Genomic DNA, 10,952 nt, shown 5'->3' with positions numbered 1-10,952 from the left:
AAAGAAGGCAAAAGAAGGCAAAAGGCAAAAGAAGGCAAAAGGCAAAAGAAGGCAAAAGAAGGCAAAAGAAGGCAAAAGAAGGCAAAAGGCAAAAGAAGGCAAAAGAAGGCAAAAGAAGGCAAAAGAAGGCAAAAGAAGGCAAAAGGCAAAAGAAGGCAAAAGAAGGCAAAAGAAGGCAAAAGAAGGCAAAAGAAGGCAAAAGAAGGCAAAAGAAGGCAAAAGAAGGCAAAAGAAGGCAAAAGAAGGCAAAAGAAGGCAAAAGAAGGCAAAAGAAGGCAAAAGAAGGCAAAAGGCAACAGAAGGCAAAAGAAGGCAAAAGAAGGCAAAAGAAGGCAAAAGAAGGCAAAAGAAGGCAAAAGAAGGCAAAAGAAGGCAAAAGAAGGCAAAAGAAGGCAATAGAAGGCAAAGGGCAAAAGAAGGCAAAGGGCAAAAGAAGGCAAAGGGCAAATGAAGTGAAAAGAAGGCAAAAGAAGGCAAAAGAAGGCAAAAGAAGTCAAAAGAAGGCAAAAGAAGGCAAAAGAAGGCAAAAGGCAAAAGAAGGCAAAAGAAGGCAAAAGGCGAGAGCCTTCTCAGGGGGGGCCTCCCATATACATAGCACCCCTCATATATATATACACCACCCTATACTATACTACTGCTCCACTCTCTACCCACCCTTCATAGGCGGCGAGAGCCTTCTCAGGGGGGGCCTCCCATATACACAGCTGCCTTCCTTTATAGTGTTCGATCTAGAACCTCCCCAAAACCTAGAAACTCCCCAAAAACTCGAACCGCCCCAAAACTTAGAACCTCCCCAAAACCTATAACCTCCCCAAAACCTAGAACCTCCCCAAAAACTCGAACCGCCCCAAAACTTAGAACCGCCCCAAAATCCAAGTGCCCCCGTCCTCGTCCCTCGTGTTCTAACCTAGAAGCACCCCAAAAATCCAAGTGGCCCATCCGCTGCCCTCTTTGTCTTATATAGAACCCCCCCCAAAAATCCAAGTGGCCAGGTCCACAGCCCTCCCGGTCTATCGTAGACCCCCCCCCCCCCTCCCCCCCAAAATCCAAGTGTCCAGATCCATGGCCCTCACTCCCTGCGCTACAACCCCCCAAAATCCAAGTGCCCAGCCTTGCCTTGCCCACTATCCTAGTACATATATAGTAGTATGTATACTACTATACTATATACTATTCTATACTATCTACTATGTATATACTATATACTAGTATATATACTATGTACTATACTAGTATATAGTATATATAATAGTATATATACTACTAATATACAGTATACTATATACACTATTAGTATATATACTATTATGTACTATATATTATATGAACAACTATATACTATATAGTACATATACTATATACTTGCCTCATCTATCTGTCTACATATCCATAATCTACCTATCATCTATTTGTCTACCTATGTCTCTCATCTATCATGTACCTGTCTGTCTCTATATATATCATGTATCTATCATGTACCCATCTATCATGGACTCATCTATCAGCTATCGTGTACCTACCTATCATCTATCTCTCAATCATCTATCATCTAGCATTCATCTATCTATCATGTATAATGTATCATCTATCTATCATCCATCTATCTATCATCTATGATCTATAATCTAGCATTCATCTATCTATCATCTAGCATTCATCTATCTAACATCTATCATCCATCATTCATCAATCTATCATTCATCTATTTATCATTTAGCATTCATCTATCTATCATCTAGCATTCATCTATCATTCATCTACCATCTATCATTCATCTGTCATTCATCTATCATCTATCATTCATCTATCTATCACCTATCATTCATCTATCACCTAGCATTCATCTATCTATCATCTAGCAGTCATCAGTCATCTAGCAGTCATCAGTCATCTAGCATCGAGCATTCATCTATCTATCATTTATCTATCATTCATCTATCATTCATCCATCTATCATCTAGCATCCAGCATTTATCCATCTATCATCCAGCATCTAGCATTCATCCATCTATCATCTATCACCTAGCATTCATCCATCTATCACCTAGCATCCAGCATCCATCCATCTAGCATCTAGCATTCATCTAGCATCCAGCATCCATCAATCACCTATCATCTAGCATCCATCTATCACCTATCACCTATCATCCAGCATCCATCTATCACCTATTACCTATCATCTAGTATCCATCTATCATCTATCACCTATCATCTAGCATCCATCTATCACCTATTACCTATCATCTAGTATCCATCTATCACCTATCATCTAGCATCCAGCATCCATCTATCACCTATCATCTAGCATCCAGCATCCATCTATCACCTATCACCTATCATCTAGCATCCATCTATCACCTATCACCTATCATCTAGCATCCATCTATCACCTATCATCCACCTAGCATCTATCATCTAGCATCCATCTAGCATCTACCTAGCATGTAGCATCTAGCATTCATCTAGCATTCATCTACCCTCTAGCATTCATCTAGCATTCATCTACCATCTAGCATCTACCTAGCATGTAACTAGCATCTATCATCTAGTATCTAGCATCTAGCATCCATCTAGCATCTAGTATCCATCTAGCATCTATCGCCTAACATTCATCTATCATGTATCACTTATCTATCATCTGATGCCTATCGCCTAGCATTCATCAATCATCTATCACCTATCGCTTAGCATTCACCTAGCACCTAGCATTCATCTATCACCTAACATTTATCTATCACCTAGCATTCATCTATCACCTAGCATTCATCTATCACCTAGCATTCACCTAGCATTCACCTATCACCTAGCATTCATCTATCATCTATCATCTCTCACCTAGCATTCACCTATCACCCAGCATTCACCTATGACCTAGCATTTCACCTAGCACCTAGCATGCACCTAGCACGCACCTAGCATGCACCTAGCATCCATCAGAAATCTAGCATTCATCTAGCATCCATCCAGCATTCATCCAGCATCCATCCAACATCCATCCTGCATCCAGCATCTAGCATTGATCCAGCGTCTAACATTCATCCAGCATCCATCTAGCATCCAGCAGATCCAGCATCTAGCATTCATCTAGCATCCAGCATTCATCCAGCATCAAGCACCCATCCAGCATCCATCCAGCACCTAGCATTGATCCAGCATCTAACATTCATCCAGCATGCAGCATCCATCTAGCATCTAGCATCCATCCAGCATCTAGCATTCATCTAGCATCTAGCATTCATCTAGCATCCAGCATTCAGCATTCATCCAGCATCCAGCATCCATCCAGCATCCATCCAGCATCCATCCAGCATCCATCTAGCACCCATCCAGCATCTAGCATCCAGCATCCATCTAGCATCCAGCATCCATCCAGCATCTAGCATCCATCCAGCATCCATCCAGCATCCATCTAGCACCCATCCAGCATCTAGCATCCAGCATCCATCCAGCATCTAGCATCCATCCAGCATCCATCCAGCATCCATCCAGCATCCATCCAGCATCCATCCAGCATCCAGCATCCATCCAGCATCCATCCAGCATCCATCCAGCATCCAGCATCCATCCAGCATCCATCCAGCATCCATCCAGCATCCATCCAGCATCCATCCAGCATCCATCCAGCATCCATCCAGCATCCATCCAGCATCCATCCAGCATCCAGCATTCATCCAGCATCTAGCATTCATCTAGCATCCAGCATCCATCCAGCATCCAGCATCCATCCAGCATCCAGCATCCATCCAGCATCCATCTAGCACCCATCCAGCATCTAGCATCCAGCATCCATCTAGCATCCAGCATCCATCCAGCATCTAGCATCCATCCAGCATCCATCCAGCATCCAGCATCCATCCAGCATCCATCCAGCATCCAGCATCCATCCAGCATCTAGCATCCATCCAGCATCCAGCATCCATCCAGCATCCATCCAGCATCCATCTAGCACCCATCCAGCATCCATCTAGCATCCAGCATCCATCCAGCATCTAGCATCCATCCAGCATCTAGCATTCATCCAGCATCCATCTAGCATCCGTACATCATCCGTACATCATCCATCCTACATCTAGCATCTGTCTATCTACCTGTCTACCTACCTATCTGTCATGTATCTGTCTAGCTATGTATCATTATCTGTCTATCAGATCTGTCTGCCTATCTGCCTACCTATCTAATAGACTTACCTGCAATACTTACCTGCAAAACTGAAACAATATCCAAACCATATGCAGCCTGACAGGAATAAGACACCCACTCCATTTTTTTATTAAGACAACAATTATAACAAGTTACAGCCAGGGAGGAAAACATCATAGGAGTACAGAAACAACCAATACAAGTACAAGATCAATAATCAGTCCCATCCACCCCTACCCTCTCCTTTTTATTGAGACAATTATAGCAATTACATTCAGGGAGGAAAACATCATTGGAGTACAGGAACAACCCATACAAGATCAACAGTCCATCCCATCCACCCCAACCCTCTCCTTTTTTAATTAACACAACAATTATAACAACTTATAGTCAGGGAGGAAAACATCATAGGAGTACAGAAACAACCCATACAAGATCAATGGTCCCTCCCATCCACCCCTACCCTCTCCTTTTTTATTGAGACAATTATAACAATTATAGTCAGGGAGGAAAACATCATAGGGGTACAGAAACAACCCATACAAGTACAAGATCAATAGTCCCTCCCATCCACCCTCACCCTCTCCTTTATTTTATTCAGACAACAAAAAGCATTTCTACAATTCCATACTTGTGGAATTCTTGCAGAGCCAAGGCCACGTAGTGAGTGATCCCAGTACCCTGAGCCTTGTTACTGGACAGTAAGAAGATTCTTGGCAGGCATAAGCAAGGTCAATTGTCTTGTCAGGCCTCTGTAATTTCCCATGATTACCTGCACAGAATGGTCTCTGCCAAGGCTGTAATTTCCTACTGTGTTTTTACAAATACAGTATTACAAAATATACAATTCTACAAATACAATAACAAGTTATAAACATTAGCTTTGGTAACAGTAGTATCTGCCAGACTCACCAATCAGAGCTCAGTGTCCAGGGCTGCTCAGCTCTTTCCTTGAGTCAGCACCATCCACCTGCTAAACATGCACAGAGTTACCCACATGGATTCAAGCTAAATAGATCAGCCTAAAGAGAAACAGGTTCAGTATCGCAGCAAAAACCTGGACATTTCTCAGCTTTGCAGAGGCCAACATTTACTCCCAACACAACCTTTCTTCTACCCATTCCCCACGAGCTGTTCACGCACCAAAGCCCATGTTCATTTTCTCCTGCTCCACAGCTACCTGCTGTGCTAAAAGACTTGCTGGTGTAGCTGGAAAAGGGACCTGTTCTTTGTGTGCTGACCGGCAGCACAACCAGATGCTGCAATGAGATCAGAGAACAATTCACAGCTCAGCTGACTTCTAAAGATGCAAAAGCTTGGCCCAACAGGAGCTAAGCTTGTCTGACTGTTCCAAAGCAAACACCATTACATTTATAAGGAAGCAACCAAAGCAAACACCATTACATTTATAAGGAAGCAAAGCAAACACCATTACATTTATAAGGAAGCAACCAAAGCAAACACCATTACATTTATAAGGAAGCAAAGCAAACACCATTACATTTATAAGGAAGCAACCAAAGCAAACACCATTACATTTATAAGGAAGCAACCAAAGCAAACACCATTACATGTATAAGGAAGCAAAGCAAACACCATTACATTTATAAGGAAGCAACCTATCCAAGGACACTGTGATACCAAAGAAAGGCAGTGCAAAACAGCAGACAATGCTTCAGATGGAGCAAACCTCTGAAGAGTCAATGACTTCAAAAGAAGTGATTGTGCTGCTGGACAAGGTAGTGCCTTTGCCCTGAGCTTTCAAAGCAGATCAACAAGACACATGCTTGCCTCAGTGCTGAAGTTCCAGCTGAATGCACTGTTATTATCTCTACTTCCACCTACTTACCATAAGCAGCTTCCTCGGTACGCTCGTCCACAGACCACATCTTCTCTTGCTGTATCAAACACAAGGCCAGGAAGTGCATCTGGTAAGAAATCTCCAAGAGCTGAAGGACAGGAATTAATAAAATATAATAATAATGACTAAAATAGTTGCATTGAAATAAAACAGAAAACTGATGTCAAACTGGAAACACAGAGCTCCAATTCCAAGTCTGCTTCATGCCTTTAGCCCTTCCATTACCACTCTGCAGCCCCACGCAGTAGCTCACTCTAAACTGTATGTGCATTCTCACTAGCTCCAGTTCAGTGGCACAGAGGGAAGGGACTGGCTTGACAAAGGTCCGGTTTGTTCTCATTCAGGCACTTGCCATCCACCGGTGGGTTGAGCTTAAAGCCGACCTCTGTGAATGAAGAAATCATTACTATTATCCAACTGCACACACATAAGGCCTCACTGCACACAATCAAGTGTGTGAGGTTTTGTCATTTACCATGCTTTCAACACACTTCTATTGAAGGAAGTAATGCACTCAGGGTTATCAAATCCTTAAATCAGCTTTTATCTTTACTACAGACTTAAGTGTGACCCCAGGAACAAGACCCCTAACATACTTCTACAGCTATTTCAATGATCCTTAACAGGCACCCTGTAGGTGCCTTGTGTTAAACCCCTACTGTTAGCCTACATACTTTAGACAACAACAACAAAAGAAGGCCTCTGATATCTTGTGCTTCTGTCCTCCAATTGCAAGAACAAACAAGAAGAGGGGAGGGAGAACTACTGTCTGCACTCTCTGCCCAGCTTGAGTCAAGCTCATCAGGAATAGGTGTATCACTCATGCAAAAGTGCTCCCCCCACATTATACCCACAAGGGCTAAACAGAATGAACACAGGGAAGAGCTAAGCAGAGCTCATTATAAGGGGGTTTCATTTTAAGAAACAGGACATTTCAGAAGCACTGATTCCAGGTCTGCCCTATGCACACACATTACCTGGCAGAAAACCACTTCAGAAAAGCCATACTAGAAAAAGGCTAAAGAACACTTACTTGTTTTGGTAGGTACTGATGGTCACTTGTGTACAATAGGAGATCCCAGCAGGAGTGTCAGCTCAGTGAATAGTCCCTCTTGGGAAGTACAGCAAGTCACCTGGCTGCGAGAAAGTGAACTGATTCAGGGCACCTGGTCAAACCTAAGTGTGGTCAAAATAGAGACAATACTCCCTGAGCAGACAGACTGACAACAGCTGTTCTTTAAAGTCACAAAGTTAGAGATCTGCCACTGAACACGTCAATAACACAGAAACTAATAGAAACTAATAGCATAGAAACACTCTCAAGCCAGAAGTCCAATACCTTAAACTGTCCAATTTACTGTTAATATTTACTATACACCAGTCTGAAAATAGGAAGCAAACTTTTACCATGATTGAACAAGCATACCCCAACTGAGCTGCATAGAGGAGACAAGCAGCTGAGAGAAACAATACATCTCAGTATATACATGCTAACAACACATCTCAATATATACATGCTGACAATACATCTCAGTACATACATGCTGACAATACAATGGGTTAGCAGAGGAGCAATACAAAGTAAATGTGGTAAAATCATGTTAAAAGGTCAATATCCCACAAGAAAAGCCAAATATTCTATTAACATGTTAATATGTTACAATACTGTTGTCTGAAACTTCCAGTTAAAGCACTTGAACAGGTATAACCTTCCTCCTACCGCCCTTTCTTCTCATCTATCTCAAGTAAATCTCCACACTGACAGAAGTTTAGACTCAAGGAAGTCAATATAAGAGAATAGTACAAAGAACTCAACATTGCCTCCAAGAAGCAAAAATCAGTTTACTTTTAGCTTCTCCTATAAGCATTTATGTAGTTGGGTAGCACAGTCAAAATTCATAAAGCAACAGAGGTGAAATCTGATTCCATTTTAATGTTACCATTCCCTAAATTCAGTCCCATCACCTACTTAGAGCCCAGGGAACTGTGACACAAACACATTTCAAGTGAACATTACCCGAGTTCTCACTGAAAGGTCTCTTTAGATTATGAGACTTGACATCACTTGGCAAGATCAAGTTCCCTCATCCCTTTCTCACAAGCATCACACATCAGCTTTGCCTGTCTCTCATTAATAAACTGCCTTCCTTACCAGTGCAGGGACTACACTAACCAACTAACAGTATTTTTAACTCTCTTCATTTGTTACATTGCACATCCTCAGCAAGAAAGTAAACCCAAGGAAGGGTCACACAGGGGAACACCAAGAGCCATGAACATCTACCAGAGTGGTGACAAATAGTCTGCAAAAGCAGTTATTTCATGCTGCAGCTCCCTATGCCTACCACCAAGAAGTGGGGATCATGATTTATCCAAGCAGTCTTCACTGCAAAGTCCAGCTCTTACTGATCTTATTGTCTGCTGGACAGTCTCATCACCACCATCCACATGAGCCAGTAATCACAACACTGCCATTAAAATAACCAGGATCTACACATTCCAGGTGGCAAGAGGCAGGCTGGGGGAGGACAGAGCATGGGACAAGAGACAAAGCAGATCTGATCACTTTGCTGCCTTACTTCTTAACTGGAGGAAGAAGGGGAGAACAAGGGAGAAGTACCAGGAAATCCAAATGGAAAACCATACAGAAAAAGGATAGATTACCTCCTGTCAAGTAAGCTGTGCTTGACATCAGCTAACAAATCAGGCACTGCCACAGCCTGCTAGCACCTCATACACAAAGCAGCATGCTTGGCTCTCAATCGCCTACCAGGTTGTGGTGGGAAGGGAGAACACCACCAGTACACTCTCTAAATGGTCTATTAGTTCTACACTGCCCAAGGAAGGCAGACTGCAGCAGGAACACAAAACAAGAACAGATATATTCTAGCAAGATGCTTGGGCAGGGAATCTGAGAGCATCCCTGTCAGAGACAGCTCCAGACAAACAGTGAGAACGTGACAGCAGAAATGGGTCATGAGAACCGCACAACATCAAACACAAGGAAAATAACCATAAAAAAACACCTTATATCATTCATAAGCCATTTCCAGAAGCAAGCACTGTCACCCCATTAATGCCAGTAAAATGGCCTGTGAGCAACACCATAGAATCATAGAATAGTGAGGGTTGGAAAGGACCTTAAGATCATCCTGTTCCAACCCCCTGCCATGGGCAGGGACACCTCACACGAAACCATATCACCCAAGGCTTCATCCAACCTGGTCTTGAACACTGTCAGGGATGGAGCATTCACAACCTCCCTGGGCAACCGCGGCGGGCACGGACCCTTCCCTGACGGCACCGACCCCTTCCCCATCAGAGGCAATTACAGACCCTTCCCCGAAGGCACAGACTCCCCCCCGCCCTGAAGCAATTACTGACCCCCCCCCCCCCAGCCCGAGTCCATTGCAGACCCTTCCCCACAAGGCGACGGCACCGACACCCCCTTTGAGGCAATTACAGACCCTTCCCCACCAAGACAACGGCACAGACCCCCCCCGGTTTGAGGCAATTACAGACCCTTTCCCACCAAGACGACGGCACCGATCCCCCTCTCCCCCGCCTGAGGCAATTACAGACCCTTCCCCGAAGGCACAGACTCCCCCCCACCCTGACACAAGTACAGACCCTTCCTCGAAGGCACCGATTCCCTCCCGCCCTCCCCAAGCTATTACGGCCCCTTCCCCGAAGGCACAGGTTCTCCCCTGCCCTGAGGCAATTACTGAGCCCCCCCAGCCCGAGTCCATTGCAGACTCTTCCCCACCAAGACAACAGCACCGACCCCCCCCGACTTGAGGCAATTACAGACCCTTCCCCACCAAAACGACGGCACCGACCCTCTCCTTTGGCTTAAGGCAATTAAAGACCCTTCCCCACCAAGACAACAGCATCGACTCCCATCTTAAAACAGCAATCAAATATGTATCCAATCTTAAAACACCAATCAAATAAGTAGCCAATCTTAAAACAGCAAATATGTATCCAATCTTAAAACAGCAAGCAAACTTGTATCCAACCTTAATAAAGCTAAGTATTGTCTTAAAAAAGCTATTGCATATATATCCAATTATAAGACCCCAAGCTACTGCAAGCAAATACAGACAACAGTATAAAAAGGACAGATGCTCTGTAATAAACGGCTTTTTCCTCATCCCATTGATCTGTGAGTACATTTCTGTGCAGCAAATATAGAAGAAAAATAACTGTATGTATTTGCAAAAACTACTGTTAAGTTTTCAGTGAGAAAACAAGACATTGGGGGGGGACAAAAACCAGCACACATCCACTGCCGCTAGCAAAAGCCCACACAGAGTCCGACAGCCACCTCTGCGCAACCCCACCTCAACATCATTGTAGTGAGGTGCAAAGTCCTGGGACCCCTAAAGAATCATACAAACATTGGATCCTACCAGAGACCGAAGCAGAACTGCAGCTTCTCCTGAAGCGTCCCCAGCTCCTCCTTCCAAGAGAACGGATGAGGATGTTGTTGCTGTTGTTGCTGTTGCTGTTGCTGATCTCAGCCGATCCAAGCCGCGGAGCTCCGAACCCGGTACCCGTCGGTGCGAGGACTGCGCCCGAATGACTCCCGACCGGCCCTCCCAGGAGCATTTGTGTGGGGGCTCATTTACGAGCAGCCAATGGGAGCTCAGGCTCCCAGAGCCCCACCGCTATTAGTGCCGTCTGGGAGCCGGAGCCTGCCTGTTTGTTCCAGACCATCGGAGACACGGAGGCTGCGGCCGCTCTGCTGGAGCTCTGCGGGAACGCCGGGATTCGGAGCTGCTGCAGCCTCTGCTTGTCGGTTTGCTGCCGTGAGTGCCCAATGTTCCACTGGGTTCCTGCTTCTTGTGCTGCTTTTGTGCTCTTTGAGCCGTTGTTTACATGTACTCTGCTCACATCTCCTCTGGCTTCTGGTGCTTGGAAGGACTCTGCTTCGCTGAACTGTTTCTCA

The 10,952-nt window shown here is 44.5% G+C and overlaps 2 long non-coding RNA genes across 2 annotated transcripts; both read right to left on the bottom strand.

The window, feature by feature from the left end:
• Nucleotides 1-4,720: 4,720 nt before the first annotated feature.
• On the bottom strand, nt 4,721-6,121 carry LOC117436585 (uncharacterized). The gene is made up of 3 exons (XR_004549911.1): nt 5,990-6,121; nt 5,053-5,113; nt 4,721-4,950 (listed from the first exon to the last, which is right to left on the bottom strand). It is a non-coding gene; the product is annotated as an uncharacterized lncRNA (long non-coding RNA).
• Nucleotides 6,122-6,201: 80 nt separating this feature from the next.
• LOC117436586 (uncharacterized) lies at nt 6,202-10,546 on the bottom strand. The gene is made up of 3 exons (XR_004549912.1): nt 10,414-10,546; nt 7,035-7,138; nt 6,202-6,386 (listed from the first exon to the last, which is right to left on the bottom strand). It is a non-coding gene; the product is annotated as an uncharacterized lncRNA (long non-coding RNA).
• Between the last annotated feature and the right edge of the window lie 406 nt (nt 10,547-10,952).

This window comes from Melopsittacus undulatus, chromosome 1, assembly GCF_012275295.1.
Source record: "Melopsittacus undulatus isolate bMelUnd1 chromosome 1, bMelUnd1.mat.Z, whole genome shotgun sequence".
Lineage (NCBI taxonomy): Eukaryota > Metazoa > Chordata > Aves > Psittaciformes > Psittaculidae > Melopsittacus > Melopsittacus undulatus.
This window is presented reverse-complemented; position numbering and strand designations above follow the sequence as displayed.